General features: G+C 42.5%; 1 protein-coding gene across 23 annotated transcripts in view; it reads left to right on the plus strand.

Moving 5' to 3' along the window:
- The window catches only part of DLGAP1 (DLG associated protein 1), an 867,925-nt gene that overhangs the window by 727,574 nt on the left and 123,037 nt on the right, over positions 1 to 17,314 (plus strand). The gene's annotated exons all lie outside the window — the stretch shown is intronic.

Here is a 17,314-nt window from a genome sequence, read left to right on the forward strand (position 1 = left end):
ATCAAACCAATGTTCTTAAGGTAGGAAAGCCCAGGGTATGTTCAAACTAAAGCAAGTAGTTGAGTTTTGCTGAAGCTTTGGATCCACGAGGTAGATGGTTACAGACACACTAGAAGCATGGACCCTCCCAGCTCATAGAAATCACTTGCTTTTTAGCTGAGAATTCTGGGTTGAATCCCTGGGGAGCCACTGAAGGTTTTTAAGAACAGAAATGTCTTCATAACTGCCCCAAGAATATATACATGATGAGTCATTTTGGATTACATACAAGCGGTAGTTGGGCAAGAGGATAGAGAATTCTCTTGTTGAATTAGGGTCCAGGCCAAGGAAGAAAACACATAAAACCTGTAGAAAGCTGTTTACCAGGGAGAAATACAGAAGTGCCGGAGTTCACAGATGGCCCTAGGGGAGAGAGTCAGTTGCATAGAAATGATGAAGGTGTTAAGATTAAAAGATTGTGGCCAAAGGAGTACTTTTACTCTTCAATCACTTAGGGATGAAGTATTTTTGAGAAACATTGATATCTGAGGCATGGCTGGGCTGAGAGTTGGAGTGCCAGAGTGGAGGTAAAGAACACTAAAGTTGGAGAAGTTTTGTGAGGCCATAAACACGAGTGTTGACATTTCAGACCATGGAATGGGAAGGTCAATGAACAAGGGGCCAAAGTCACTACAGAAGATGAGGACTATCCTGGAAGCTAGTAGATATAGGCAGAGAAAATGATGTAAGCTTTTACCCTCAAAACAAGAGGTAGTAGTAACAGAAAAAATGATCTATAAATGACAGTGGGAAGTATGATGATACATAAGAAAACTGAGAACAGGGACGGCTGGGTGGCTCAGTGGTTGAGCATCTGCTAGAGTCCCATGATCAAGTCCCACATCAGGATCCTTGCATGGAGTCTGCTTCTCTCTGCCTGTGCCTCTGCCTCTCTCTCTGTGTCTCTCATGAATAAATGAATAAATAATCTTTAAAAAAAGAAAAAGAAAACTGAGAACATTGATTGCATCCAGGGAGAGAAACCTGATGAATGGAAACACAGAGAAGAAACAGACTTCACTGACTACATGCTAAATCTTGAAGTTTAAACCATAAAAAGATGGCATCTTTTCTAATTAATTAATGTATTTTTCTGTGTATGCTGACCTTAGCATCTCTTCTCATGAAAGAGTAAGGAAATGTGGCTTCATATTGGCAAGGGCTTGAGGGCAACGGAATTAACCAGGAAAAGCCCGTTTCCTTGAGGCAGAGATATGGAAGAAGGGTATGGCTCACAGAGGAAAGGGCTCGCATAGGACCCATGGTGCATATTGGTGCATACTGGAGCTCATACTGGTTCATGAGAACCAACAATGAAACTTTCAAGCTAGTTGATATCAAGTTGGTAGCTTCCAAATAGCCATGTGGTAGAACTAACATATGGAAATCAGAAAGTCTGATAAATCAGAAGCCCCCTCTCCCTTCGTTCAAAGAGTCTACTGTTAACCTTTACCAGCACAACTCTGCATAGGCATAATGGAATTTGCTGTTATGGTAAATGGTGGAGTGAGTCCAAAGGAGCTGGGAATGGGCAGGTCAATGCAGTATCTTATGAGTAGCAGGGAAAGATGACTTATTCACCCCAGTTCCGATTGAAATGCTGGAATGCTGACCTCGCCCCTGCAAATTAGCCTTCCTAATGTAAAACTGTGCCTGTCCATGGCTTGCAGTTTGGTGATAGGCAGGTGATATAGTTGTTCGTTGCAACAGATTTTCTCACAAGATAGGTAAGTGAAAACAAAAGCATGTAAGAACTCCTTTTGCATAAATTTGTCCAATTCCTTGAGCATGAGGTGACATGTACAGGACTCATTTTTTCCTGTCAATTCCTTTCTTACTTTTGGATCTTCCCCACATAGGGGTCTCCTTTTGTAATGACATTCTCAAACATAGACATGAGTCTCCAGTGGGAACTGAGATTACCTTTTCTCTTGCCTTGGTATCTTAAACCAAAAATTCAGTGTCTTGAATTCAATATGAAGAGCAACATGACTAAAACCAGGTTTGTGGTTTTGAAATGGAGACTTTATGAGAAATATCCAAACAATTATTCGTGGTATGATGTGTCTTTTTAATTAAAATGCATGCACACCTAGTAAGCAAGCTAGATGTTAATTAGGTTACCAACCTTTGCAACCAGATTTGAATTTCAGCATTTATTATATTTTCACCATGTGAAAAGCACTGAAAGAAGTTAAAAGGGGAGATGCCTGGGTGGCTTGGTGGTTGAACATCTGCCTTCAGCTCAGGGCATGATCCCAAGGCCCAGGATGAAGTCCTACATTGGGCTCCCTGCAGGGAGCCTGCTTCTCTCTCTACCTCTGTCTCTGCCTCTCTCTGTGTGTCTCACATGAATAAATAAATAAAATCTTTAAAATAAATAAAAAGAAAAAGAATTGTGAAAGGAAATCAAATGCATAGCCTTCAGTCTCCAAGGAATTTGGAAGGTAAAAGACATTTAGCCTGGAGATGAAGGACTCAGACTCAGGTCAGAAAACCTCAAACTCTTCTACCTGGAACTGTGTCATCACAGAATGTTCCTTAATCTCTCTGGGCTTCAGTTTTTTCATTGTCCCAGTCCATTCAAGCTGCTATAAGAAAATACCACAGCCTGAGTAGCCTATGAGCAACAGAAATTTGTTTCTTAGAGTTTCAGAGGCTGGAGGTTCAAGATCAGAGTGCCAATATGGTCAGGATCAGTGTCTGGTGAGGCCCGCTTGCTGGTTCATAAAGAGCCTCACACATAAACTCACCTGGCAGAAGGGCTTAAGAGAGCTCCTTCTGGTCTCTTCTATAAGGCACTAATCCCATTCATGAGGGCTTCACCCTCACTACCTCCTCACCTCCTAAGGGCACCACCTCCTAAGACTACCACACTGACTATTAGAATTCCAACATGTAAATTTTATGGAGACACAAACATTCAGAACACAACACTCATCTTTACTCAGATTGTGGAGGTGAAATGAGATCACACTTATAAGAATCAACCCAGTGTGTGGTATTTGGCAGTGCTTGAGAAATACAACGGGGGTGGGGGCAGTGATAGTGGTGGAGTTGGTAGAAATGATAAAAGTGATAGAAGTAGTGGAGGCAGGAGGTAGTGGAGGTGATTGTGTAGAGATGATGGTCAAGGGGTGCCTGGGTGGCTCAGTCAGTTAAGTGTCTGCCTTCAGCTCAGGTCATGATCCTGCACATCCTGCTCCCTGCTCAGCCAGGGGTCTGCTTCTCCCTCTCCCTCTGCCCCTCTTGCCTGCTTGTATTCTTTCTCTTTTTCTCTCTCTCAAATAAATAAAATTTTTAAAAAGGAAATGGTGGAGACAGTGATGGTGAACGTCGTGATGGCAGAGGTGATGATGGTAGCAGTGATAGTAGAAGTGGTGATAGTGGATGGAGGTGGAAGTGGTAGAGAAGGTGATGGGGAAGGGGATGATGGTAGAGGTAGTAGTGGTGATGGCAGCAGTTTTAAGTGTAATAACCATCTAACGACAACAGTTACTAACAATAGTATTTTACTAGAATTGCTGTTTACAAGTAGCCTATCAACAGGGATTTTCTACCGAGTAGCACTTTGAAGAGCAACAGTTATAAGATAACCAATGGGAACAGTGCCCTAATGGAATGCCTAAGCCACGAAGTGCAACAGAAATGTAAATAATTAAAATCCTGGGTCCTAGGGGCCATAACGGAGACATATAGAATGCTAAAAGAATGCAAGAGGGGAAACAGATTTGTGCCTCAAGAGGATTGAGAAGGCTTCACTGTGAAAGGCAGTGAGTTGATTCCAGAAAATGACAAGAAATTGTTCACATGGAAAACATGGGAAAAGATTTCCAGGCAAGAAGGTAGCACATGCAGAGTAGTGGAAGCACAGAAGTATGCGATGTGTGAAGGAAAGAGTGAAGCCAAACATAGGGCACATGGAGAAAGTGACCTAAGAAGAAGTTGAGTTTACACTCAAGGGCCTGGCATGGATCCTTTGGGCAACAGAGCCCTGTTAGCTGTTTTTAGGTAAGGAAGTCATGTTTATGGAGAGTACATGAAAGAGGAAAAACACTGAAGACAGAAAAGCCAGTTGGGACACCACAGAAAGGGTCTAGACAAGAGGACAGAAGGGCTTGCCCTGCCTAGGGAGAGAACAAGGGTGTGAGTACTGGAACTACAGGAAAAGGAGTGGGCTTGGAGGAAGTTCTTCCCAGCATCTCTGCATCTAACGTGCCCAGATGTGGGCCGTGTGCTTGCCACACAGTCCATAGCAGCTAAAATTGAGCCAAGAATGAGATAGAACACAATGACATTAAAAGAAGACAGAAGAAGCACTAGAACTTAGTAGCAAGTGGTTGCTAAAAGTCTTAAACAGGGGCGCCTAGGTGGCCCAGCGGTTGAGCATCTGCCTTCAGCTCAGGGAATGATCCGGGACCCTGGGATGGAGTCCCACATCGGGCTCCCCGCATGGAGCCTGCTTCTCCCTCTGCCTGTGTCTCTGCCTCTCTCTGTGTGTCTCACATGAATAAATAAATAAAATCTTAAAAAAAAAATCTTTAAACACTCCCTCACCTTTAAGGAAGAAAATGAAGAAGAAATGTCACATTCTTTCTCATGTGTTTTCTACAATTGGCAATTGAGTGACCAAATGGTGGAGGCCATGTTTCCTATTAAAAAAAAAAATCTTCTGAAAAAATCTGGAATCTTCATAACTGATTTTTTTTTAATTTTTATTTATTTATGATAGTCACACAGAGAGAGAGAGAGAGAGGCAGAGACATAGGCAGAGGGAGAAGCAGGCTCCATGCACCGGGAGCCCGACATGGGACTTGATCTTGGATCTCCAGGATCGCGCCCTGGGCCAAAGGCAGATGCCAAACCACTGCGCCACCCAGGGATCCCCATAACTGATTTTTAATGGGGAAAAAAAAAACACAGAATGTTAACTTTCCAAAGCTCCTTTCTGAAAGTCATTGTTCTTTTTCTAATAATGATTTTTATTTTTCCTGAACAAAAAAATGTCTCATTGTGGAAGATTCTGAAGAAATAAATAACACAAAATTCATAGATAACATGAATTATGGAGGACCTGTTGGCAATTGAAAGAAGTTGGCTTCTACTCTAAATGAAATGGGAGCCATTTCTGGGTTTTAGTGAATGGGTTACACGATCTTGGTTTTTAAAGAATTATTCATGTTGCTCTGATGGGATTAGACTATATCAGGACAGATGTAAAATCATCTATGATTATTTCTCTAAGATAGATTTTTAAAAATAGAAAGTAATGCGGTGCCTGGCTGGCTCAGCTAGTGGAGTGTGAGACTCTTGATCTTAGGGTTGTGAGTTTGAGGCCCATTGGGTGGAAAGATTACTCAGAAATAAAATCTTTAGGGATGTCTGGATGTCCCAGTGGTTCCGCATCTGCCTGTGGCTCAGGTCGTGATCCTGGGGTCCTGGGATCAAGTCCCGCATTGGACTCCCCACGGGAAGCCTGCTTCTCCTTCTGCCTATGTCTCTGCCTCTTTCTCAGTGTCTCTCATAAATAAATAATAAAATCTTTTTTTAAAAAAAAGAAAATCTTAAAAAATAAATATATCAATACAAATAAACCAATAAATAAAATTAAAATGGAAAATGGAACTACTTCATCAAGTGTATTTGCTTAGAATTTCCTACAGATAATGCTCCCATCAGTCATGCATGCATATGCAGGGAGAGAATAATTGTTTAGAAAGTTAGCTCCTGGGAAGGTCAAGTTCAAAATCTGTTTTCTACCTTTATGAAAATAACTGGCTCTATATCTGACTTAAATAATAAACTTCCAAAATATGGTTATCATTTCTGCTCAAGGACACCATGAAGCAGGAAAACATGAATTGCCAATTTAAGAGTGAATAGAATTAAGAATCCCTTTCCTTATTTAGCAAAGCATTTATCAAGTATCTACTGTATACCAAGCATTTGCATTGCCCTTGAGGACTTAGCAGTAACACTGACCCAGTCTCTGCCCCAACTTCAAGAAGCAGAGAACTGAGACTTTTTTTAAAACACTTATGCATAGGGATCCCTGGGTGGTGCAGCGGTTTGGCGCCTGCCTTTGGCCCAGGGCACGATCCTGGAGACCCGGGATCGAATCCCACGTCGGGTTCCCGGTGCATGGAGCCTGCTTCTCCCTCTGCCTGTGTCTCTGCCTCTCTCTCTCACTGTGTGCCTATCATAAATAAATAAAAAATTTATTAAAAAAAATAAAATAAAATAAAATAAAACACTTATGCATATAATTGCTTATCATAGTTACAAGTGCTGTAAAGAGAGAAATAAGGGTGTTAGGATCCCAGGGAAATAATGAAATATGTGAACAGGGAAAATTCACTGCCCTTTCCTCAAGGATGTCTTTCTTTAATTCCTGGTGAATGGCAAAGCACAAAGCCCAAAAGGATAGATGAGAAGAAAAGTTATCAGAAAGAAGTTTGTGTAGCTGCCATGCAACGATTGGCAGGAGGGAGAGGGAGGGATGAGCATAAGAGGTTCTAAGATAAAACAAGAAGTAATAAGGGTGTAGGTAACCCCCGAATGCTTTATGCCATACAAAGGGTTTTGAAAATTTTGCAATAAAAGGGGCAACCCAGGTGGCTCAGCAGTTTAGCGCCACCTTCGGTCCAGGGCCTGGTCCTGGAGACCTGGGATCGAGTCCCCCGTCGGGCTCCCTGCATGGAGCCTGCTTCTGCCTGACCCTGGGATCGAGTCCCCCGTCGGGCTCCCTGCATGGAGCCTGCTTCTACCTGACGCCTCTCTCTATCTCTGTGTCTCTCATGAATAAGCAAATAAAATCTTAAAAAAAAGAAAAATTTGCAATAAAAGGCTATTAAATGGTTTCAAGCAAGGGTCAAGCAGCCTAGCCTATTCAAATGTTCTTTGTTTTTTCTTTCTTTAAGTAAAATTAACATATAACATTATATTAGTTTCAGGTGTACATTGTAATGATTCAATATCGTATATATTGCAAAATGATCACCACAATAAGTCTAAGTAACATTTGTTACCATACAAGGATATTCTCAAAAAAGTAAGCTAAAATAAACCTAATAAATGGAATTTGATTTCAATATGCTTAGTAATGGAAAAGTTAATGTCAGATGACCCATCAACCAAATATCAACCATTTCACTTCCCTGATAGCTATCAAATATTAATTTCAGGATAGGCCTAAACACGGATGATCAGAATTGTTATTTACATTAAGAGACACTGAAATAGAAATGACTTAGAAATTTCTCAGAAACACGGCAACCTTGTCGGGACCCTTCTCACTTTTGAGAGCTTTCTCTGTATCTCTGCTTAATAAACTTCTATTGCTTTGCTCAGAGAAAAAAATAAATAAATTTCTCAGAAACATAACATGGTGTGAGGATTGCATTTGTAGAAAGTATACCCTTGCATTTTTGCTTTTGTCCAAAAGAATAACAACATTTTTGAAAATCATTTGCCGAATGAAAAGGAAAACCTCTGAGATGAATTTGTTTCTGTAGGGTGGATATTGCACTCACATAAAGATTTAGTGGACAACTAACAAAAAAAGAATTTGAGAAATAAATGGAGGAAGCAGCTGTCCAGGAAGGTGTCAGTTGCCAGGTTTGCGTGGAATGCTATGGAATTCCCAGGCCTGAGTGTGCTCTGCCAGTTTCATTTAGCTCACTGATGATTGTGAACCTCGTGAAAATCACATTAGAGTACCCAATTTTCTAAGTTTTATCTCCTCTTGAAAAGGAGTATATATTTCCGGGCTCCCACAGGATGCATAATTTTGTACCATTGTTAGTGGTTATTACCACCATTTATCTTTCTGGTCATCCATTTATTCCACTTTGTGTAAGTCTAAATATGCCCCCACACACATTTAAAAATCCCATACCTGGTTACGCTTCAAAAGGCAGAACATAGGGCAGCCCCGGTGGCTCAGCGGTTTAGCGCTGCCTTCAGCCCAGGGTGTGATCCTGGAGGCCTGGGATCGAGTTCTGAGTCAGGGTCCCTGCATGGAGCCTACTTCTCCCTCTGCCTGTGTCTCTGCCTCTCTCTCTCTGTGCCTCTCATGAATAAATAAATAAAATCTTAAAAAAAAAAAAAGGCAGAACTTAGTTAAAATGATCTCACTTGGATGATCTTATTCCCTTACTCAAACAATAAAAAGTTTTAGCTTTCTTAATTAATAACATTTACGCTTTACATCATCACATACATAAGATTACAAAGATGCAATGTGAAATTATATGTATATATAAAATTTTATTTTGTCTTAAAGATTGTGATTGTGCAAGACAGTGAATATTTTTATTTAGCAAATGCTTATCTAGCACTTGCATTTGAGCTATTGTTCAAAGATGCTGTACAAATATGAACACATCAAATACTACATTCTATTTCTGATTTATGGTGGACTTAAATTTTCCTCAACTCCTTAAAATTGAGGATACCCTGTTACGAGGCGCCAAGCTAGCTCTGAAGACCTGAATAGAGGTTTAGCATAGTGGAGTCCAATATTTGGCCAAAGCCTTACTGGAATGTTTGGGGAGGAAGAACTTTTTCCCTAACACATTCCAATATTCCTCTTGTGTTTCTTTATTGAGCCTGCAAATTAAATTTACAAAAGACAGATTAGCAAGAGAAAAGACAGAGTTTTATTCACATACATATAAGAGTTTACAGAAAAGTATGACTCGAGGAGGCAATAGAATTTGAGGTTCAGATCCCAATGTACTCCCAGGTGTCCAGAAAGTCAGAGATATGCTTAATTCCAGGTTTGCACAGAGGTCAGCCTCAGAGACAAGATCAGCACTGGAAAAGTCCTACCACCTAGAACGTTCCTTTGTGTTTTGAGGTTTTTATTAATGTCTCATAGAATGGACTTGACCAGAAGCCTGGCTTTTTCAAAAGTGCAGAATGTTTTAATTTCTCCTCCTCTACACAGTGGGAAATTTCTATGGTTCTCATCAACAAACACACATTTACCAGGTACCAGACAGTACATACTATTAATGGCATCCTCAGTTTGATCATTGAGGAAACAAAGACACAGCCAAGCTTAGTAACTTTTCCAAGGTCAAATGGCTAGTCTGTGGCACAGTCGGTATTTGTACCTATTCAATTTGACTCCAAAATTCAAGCTCTTAACAACCACGCTCTACTGTACTAGACTTCTCTCTTGAAGAGTTTTACTTTAACTGAACAAAGGTATAACAAATAGCTTGAAGAAGCTTTTATTTATAGTACTAATGTGACCAGGGCCCCTGGGTGGCTCAGTGGTTGAGCATCTGCCTTTGGCTCAGGTCATGATCCTGGGGTCCTGGGATCGAGTCCCACATCGGGAAGCCTGCTTCTCCTGCCTATGTCTCTGTCTCTCCCTCTGTGTCGCTCATGAATAAATAAATAAAATCTTAAAAAAACATATCAACCTCCTGACCCATTCTAATGCAATAGATTCTTCAGATCTGGTCATTTCTTCTGCCATGAGAGAATACCTAAGATAGAATAACACTGTGCATATTATACATAGGGAGCCTGACACCCGACTCACAGGTTCAATTCCTCTACACTCTGCCCCTGAAAACACATAACCTGCCCCAGACCCCAATGTTTTCCACTTATTGTCACTCAGCTCAGGGTTGATGGCCTCAGCCAACATGCAGAGTATCTTCAATAACATTGCATCACACTTCTAAAAATATCTGCTCCATGGAAATGTGTAAGTAAAGTGGTGATAATGATCACCATGATATACTCATGATTTCTCTAGAGCAGAGGTTCACTTGGGGAAGAAATGGAAGGTAAAGTTTCAATGGTTTTCTAGATTCTTATATTATTAGAACTAAATACATCCTAGTTTTAGATTCTTGTTACCACTCTCCCCCATAATTGGACATGGTGCCTGCACGGTTTCAGGGACTTAGGATACTCCAAGTCCCATCTAGGGACCATGTTCTCCTGCCTTCAGTTCTGTTACTACAGTGACTTTCCATTGCTATTGATTTAGGAGTGTATTTGATTCTTTTGTGAACAGCATTATGGCAGGCAAGCGACACATTATTATTGGACATATACTATCTGCCAAGCACCACGTTAGTCACAACGCATACAAAGATAAGTCAGGTGTGATTCTCACTTTCAAGTTTTCATCAGCTAGATAAACAGGAAGGCAGAGAGGCGTGACAATTCAGGTGTGTACAATATGCCAAGGAGTAGTCAGGGAAGGTTTTACAGCACAGGAAATATTTGAGTTGGTTCTGAAAAAAATGGGTAGGTGTACAGCTGCCGCTTGCGTGACTGTGCATATACTAAAAATTGGCAGATTCGAACTTGATCAATTTCCTTTACGAGCTACTGAAAATCTCAGGAGATGCCACTAAGGGTGGAGAAGGGGTCTTCATTTCAAGTGTGCATTCTATGTCTTGTCAACCCATGTCTACATTTCGGGGGTTAAGACTAACTTCTGGGGTCCCAGGTAAGGCTGGCAGGTGCACCCTGCCTGCGGCCTTCTCTCGGCTTCCTCGGCGACGGCGCAACTACGGCGCGCGGACGCCAGGGGGCAATACCGTTTCACCAAAACTCACAGGGAACCGGCCCGGCAGCGTTTTAGTACTAAGAAAAGTGTACAGCATCCTGCTTGCCAAGGTGAAAGCCTCAGGAAACACAGCTCTACGAAGAAAAAAAAAAAAAAGCTGATAAATCCTCTCTTTAAAAGCTTCCTGAATTGCCATCAAAATTGCCTTTCAGCATTGGTGCACATCTAACGTTTTGCAGAATTATTTGCCAAAGAATGACTTTTCATTTGTTCGCAATACAGCCTGCCTGGTCTTTTCCAGTCCTCTGCGTAAGGACCGGTGATTCCGGGCTCCCTGCATGGAGTCTCTCTCTTGAATAAATAAATAAAATTAAAAAAAAAAAAAAAAGAAGAACCGGTGATTCTCACCAAGCCCTCGCTAGCCCGAGTCCCACCCCACTGTTGGGACTCGGTTCCGGCCACCACCCTCCGCACCGCCCCCCCCCCCCCCCCCCCCCCCGGGGCCTCCTCCCTCCAGGCCCCTGCAGCGCCTCCAGCTGCCTCTTTAGTTGGCGCTGCGGCTCCCTTTAAGGTAATTCCTGTCCGGGCCTGTGTTTTGTTTCCAGCTCGGCAGCCGCCAGGTGTCTGCCCTCCCTTAACCCCCAAGGATGAGAGATCAAAGGTGTGCCTCCATCTGCCTCCTGACCAGCTCTTTAATCTGTTACATGTTCAAAGAGGGAAAGGGCCGTATTATGCACTTAGGGAGGGAGGACCAATCGGAGAAATGGAAATGGGCAGAGTCCCAGAGTGTGTGAACTCACCAAAAGGATGTGGAACATGTCTGTCTGTCTACCTTGTAGCCCTGCCATGTGGGAGTGTTTGCTTTGAAAAAGAGCAATAATATTATTAGGGCAAATGAAGATCCTCGTGTATCTGACTGGAACCCTCCTAAACCCATTTAATGATTGTACACAGACCCATTTGGAGACTGGTGCTAAGAGAAACTCAACAACGGAAAATACTTTTTATTTATTTATTTATTTTTTTTATTTTATGTAGTCATACAGAGAGAGAGAGAGAGAGAGGCAGAGACACAGGCAGAGGGAGAAGCAGGCTCCATGCACCGGGAGCCCGACGTGGGATTCGATCCCGGGTCTCCAGGATCGCGCCCTGGGCCAAAGGCAGGCGCCAAACCGCTGCGCCACCCAGGGATCCCGGAAAATACTTTTTAAATTATGAAATGGAGATTATACGGACATTTAGAGCAATTTGCGCTTATTTCACTTACAGCAAAAATGACAGACTAAAGACTTGATAGAACCAAAAACAATTTTTTTAATTTTATTTATTCATTCATAGAGACACAGAGAGAGAGAAAGAGGCAGAGACACAGGCAGAGGGAGAAGCAGGCTCCATGCGGGGAGCCCGATGTGGGACTCGAACCCAGGTGCCCAGGAGCACACTGCGGGCTGTAGGCGGCGCTAAACCGCTGTACCACCGGGGCTGCCCTAGAACCAAAAATTTTTGAGAAACAGTATATCCTGTGGAGTTTCTCCTTTCCACATCCGCAGGACTAAATAGGCAGGGAAATGCATTAAAAAAAAAAAAAAAAAAAAAAAAAAAAAAAAAAAAACAAAGAGCAGGGCAGCCCGGGTGGCTCAGCGGTTTGGCGTCTGCCTTTGGCCCAGGGCATGATCCTGGAGTCCCAGGATCGAGTCCCACGTCGGGCTCCCGGTGCATGGAGCCTGCTTCTCCCTCTGCCTGTGTCTCTGCCCTTCTCTCTCTGCGTGTGTGTCATAAATAAATAAAATCTTAAAAAAAAAAAAAAAAAATTCCTCCACCCACAGGTTTGGTTTCAGGGGTAGGGTAGAAAAGAGCTCACCATCTACTGAATTACACTTAGGAATAATCTAGATAAAAGGGGGACCCACAACGTTCTTTGGATTCCGAGGAAAGCTGGCTGATTTGCACCCATGTGAGCTAGCACCAGGGCTTACTCCTCTCTGCGCCCCGGGCCTCGCATGCCCACGAGCAACCTTCCGCTTCCTCCTCTGTGCACCGGCTTCCAAAGGGAGCAGCAGTCCCTTGGGTTGTGCGGAGCAGCCTTCACAGGCGGTGGCGAGGTAGTAGTGACCTAGCATTGAGTCACACTGTCCTCCCCAGTTGCAATGGCTCTGAATCACATTTGTTCACCGTACGTGAGAAAGAATCAAAGTGGTACAGTTACAGCTGTGGCAGGAAGGGCGTCCTTATCAGCTGCATCAAACGTTTCATTCATCTATTTCACAAATATGTACTCGGCACTATGTCCACTCACACTACTGCTGGACTCTGGGACATCAGTGATGATCAAAGAGTCTTGCCTTCTGTTCTTGGAGTGTACAATCTAGAGGTGGAGCCTGGCATTAATACCCTCAGACAAAACTGCTCTGAAAGAAAGGAAAAAACACAGGGCTTGTGGGAGAATGTACAGTACCAGTGGAACTGACCTAGAGGGTCAGAGAGAACTTCTCTTGAGAAAATCCTCATAAGCAAAGAGCTGAGAGATCAAGAAGAGTGAGGGACGGCATGTGTTAATATTCAGAGAGTTGAAAAGGTGGCATAGCTAGAGAGCACAGAGCTCAGGGACTCATATTGGGTGAGACCAGAGGATTGAGGCACATGTAACTTTCAGTGGCTACATATTACTTCAATACATAGTGTAGTGGCTTAAAAACCCCTTTATTATACCCAAGATCTAATGGGTCAAGAATTTAGATAGGGGTTGCCCCTGGATGGTTCAGTCAGTAAAGCATCTACCTTCTGCTCAGGTCATGATCTCAGGGTCCAGGGATGGAGTCCCACATGGGGCTCCCTGCTCAGCGGGGAATCTGCTTCTCCCTCTGCCTCTCCGTCCTGCTCGTGTATGCTTGCTTGCTCTCTCTCAAATAAATAAAAACATTTTTAAAAACAAATAAAAGAATTTAGGTAGGGTTCCACATTCAGCTGGAGGTTGGGCTGGTCTAGAGAGTACAGGATGGCATTATTCATATGCCTGGCACCTTGGTTTCAGTGGCTGGCAGTGTGGGCTCAGCTGAGGCCGTTGAACAAAACACCTGTAGGGGGCACCTCCATCACTTCAGCTTCAAGACTTCTTACAAGGCAGTTCAGGGCCCCAGGGATAGTGTCCAAAAGATAGGAAGATAGGAAGTCTTAAGGCCTGGGCCCAGGTACTAGCAGAGTATCCCTTCCACCATCTTCTACTGCTTGGAGCAGTCGCAAAGCCCCCCGAATGAAAGAAAATGACAGATGTCATCTCTCAATAGGAACCATTTCAAATAACTTGTGAACATCTTTAGTCAGCCACAGTTTATCCTCTGGACACAAATTATTTAGACTCTCCTATAAGGTAAAATTTACTCCTCCTAAAGTCCTCTAGAAATCTCATCTTATTATGGCATGAAGCTCAAGTTTGAGGTCCAGGTTCTTACCCTCTAAATAACATTCAGGTGTTGCTGAGGATCCTTGGATCCAGGTGTCTAGTATAATTTTTCTCAATATGAAGACTTGTGAGCTAAAATGAAAGGGTACCTGCTCCACACACACCAGCATATACTGATGATACAGAGATGAGATCAGTGCAATGAGCGCTCTCATTCAGGAGTGGAGGAAGGGAGGGGCACAGAGCAATCGCTGGTCCATAACAATTCTGAAGTCCATCTGTTGCCAGTTGCTTGACTGGGGGGCCTCCTCCTGTTTCCCAGGGATGACTCTCTGCAGGTTTTATCCTCCTTCTAGCCCCTTGGTTGCATCTTCTGAGTCATCTATCCTGTTTCCTTATTGTCTTGGCTCAGGTTGCCAGAACAAAATGCCATAAACTGGGCAGCTCAAACAACAGATATTTATGCCTCACAGTTCTGGAGGCTGGGAAGTCTGAGATCAGGGCACCAGCATGGTCAGGTTCTGGTGAGAACTTTCTTCCTGTCCTGAAGACAGCCTCCCAAAGGCCCCCATCTTGAAATACCATCACTTTGAGGATTACTTAAGGCTTCAACATATGACTCTGAGGCAGGGGTAGGAGCCAAGACTAAGTCTATAGCACATAAGATATCATTTGCAACGGATTAATTGTCTCAGTCTATTCCTTGCTCATAGAAGCTTAGAGGTTTTCAAAATTCTTGCTTTGAACTACCTCAATCCATTTCTGTCTATGCTGACAATGTGCCCACTAATTCTCTGAAAATCTTCGTGGGCTTCCTATGAATCCTATTAGACTTTACTCTGTTAGACAAAACACATCCACAGTTTTCCTGCAGGAGGCCCTTCTCTGGCCTGGGCTCAGAATCAGGACTATGGGACCACAGTCCTAGGGCTTTTAAAAGCCCTTTCATCTCTTCAAAAGTTTTTGAGGCACACATTTAAATCTTTCTAAAGTCATAAAAAAGAGTCGTACAGCTACACCCTTGAGATGATCATCATCGTCAGTTACTAACTTTGGAAGTCTTTTGCCTTTGAAAAGGCTAGGAATATGGAACCCTATTATCATTTTTTTTAACCAAGAAGTACTAGCTCTATATTTCCTCTAAATTTTGCTTGAAAACTGAACAGTCCTTTTTTTTTTTTTTTAACATACTTTTATCTGTACTTTATCATATACAAAGGTTTAAAAAAAACTAATTGGCACTCTACATGTTCTTCCTGGAAGTCTTCTTACTAATAATGTATAAACTCATTAGGTCTATTTTCTATTTTTCCATGGTACTATAGGTCATAATGTTGCCAAACTTCCCACCACTATATCAGATGACTTGACTTTCCTTCCAGTCTCCAAGGATAGCCTTTTCCCTGTTCTCCCAGCCTCTCCCAGCAGTTTCCCCAGGGCCTTCTAGCTTCTTCCCTCAGCTTATATTGGTTGTCAGAATATCTACACATGGCCTCTCTATCAGAGCAGTCTCAGGACTTGTAACCTGGTGTCCCAGGGTTCTTAAAGGGAGTGATCCAAGAGACAGGAAGAGGCTTCCAGGTTCCTAAGGCTTGGGCACAGACACCTGCAGAGCATCATTTCTGCTTTATTTTAAAAGTCATAGCAGTCACAGAGTTTGCCCAGGATCAAAAGTGGGACACAGCCTCCATCTCTCTGTGGGAGGTGAATGGAAGAATTTGTGGGCATTTTTATTATGCCACAGGTGACATCAGGAAGGTCTGTGTAAGTCCTGTTAAGGCTTTTGATCTTTGTCTTAAAAATAATGAAAAGCCATTTAAGAGGGGCCCCTGGGTGGCTCAGTAGTTGAGCAACTGACTTTAGCTCAGGGCCTGATCCCAGGGTCCTGGGATGGAGTCCCACATCAGGTTCCCCACAAGGAGCCAGCTTCTCCCTCCGCCTATGTCTCTGCCTCTTTCTCTGTGTCTCTTATGAATAAATAAATAAATAATTTTTAAAGCCATTTAAGAGTTAAAGAGCTGAGGGGTGTGACATAACTGGACTTACTTTTTGAAAAGACCACTCCAGCTGCAGTATAAGAATTAGAAAGAGAACATGAAAAATTGAATGGTCCTTGTTTAGTTCCTCTTTCTCTAGCCATATCATCATTATTCAGATTTGTGTGGGGATTGCTATGATAGCTTGCCCAAAGGTGGTAACAGCAGAGATAAAAGAACTATAGATCCTTGAGATATTTGGATGTAAAATCAATAAGCTGATATTTCTTGAAGTCCATTTACAGGATAACTTTGTCTCCAATTAGTTGATAAAATTACTTATTGGGAATCTTTTTTTTAATAGTATAATCTTGAAACCTAAATATTACTGAAACTTATGTATATTTGCTCCGCATGTCACTGTTCACTAACTTCCATGAAGACCACCCTCTGAGTAGAAATAGACAGTGATCAGTATAATGAAATCTGAAGATTCTGCTCAACAATATCCACAATTAAGACAAAATGTCTGAATTACATTTGCAGGGATTGATAAAAATTCTCTTTTTAGGAGCCTGGAAACACTTGGGAATAATCACTTATTCATTAGATAAATATTTGAGTATTTGCTTTATGCCAGGCACTGTTCTAGTCAAGGGAGTTAAAGCATCAAAGATCTCTGTTCTCATTCTGCTTCCATTATTTAATGAGGCAGACAGATATAAACAAGGAACTGAGTGATAAATCAATGACATAATCCCAAGTAGTGATAACCTCTTTAAAATAAATAAATGAGAGAGGGTCTACAGAGTTATTACTGGGTCTACTCTAAACACAAGAATCAAGGAAGGGCTCTCTGAGGAAGTAACATCTGAAGTAAAATCTCAATGAAGAGAAAGGGAAGGCCTGAGTGGCTCAGTGGTTGAGCGACTGCCTTTGGCTCAGGTCATGATCCTAGGGTCCTAGGACTGAGTGCCACATCAGGCTCCCCAGAGGGAGCCTACTTCTCCCTCTGCCTATGTCTCTGCCTCTCTCTCTCTCTCTCTCTGTCTCATGAATAAATAAATAAAATCTTTTTTAAAAATTTAATGAAGATAAAAGGCTAGGTGTAGGAAGATCCAGCAGGTCAGGGGAAAGCACTCAAGACAAAGGGAGCAGTAAGTGTACCAGCCAGGGGCAAAAGAAATTGGCATTGCAGGGCATGGGGAGAAGACCAAAGGGGCTAAAGCATCTTGAAAAAGGGAGAAAGTCAGGTGACATACAGTAGAAGAAATAACAAAATAAGCAGGAACAGATGACATAGGACCCTGACAGCTAGGGTTAAAAATTTTACTACTAATTCAACAATAATGAGATGTC

Source organism: Vulpes vulpes, chromosome 13, assembly GCF_048418805.1.
Source record: "Vulpes vulpes isolate BD-2025 chromosome 13, VulVul3, whole genome shotgun sequence".
Classification (NCBI taxonomy): domain Eukaryota; kingdom Metazoa; phylum Chordata; class Mammalia; order Carnivora; family Canidae; genus Vulpes; species Vulpes vulpes.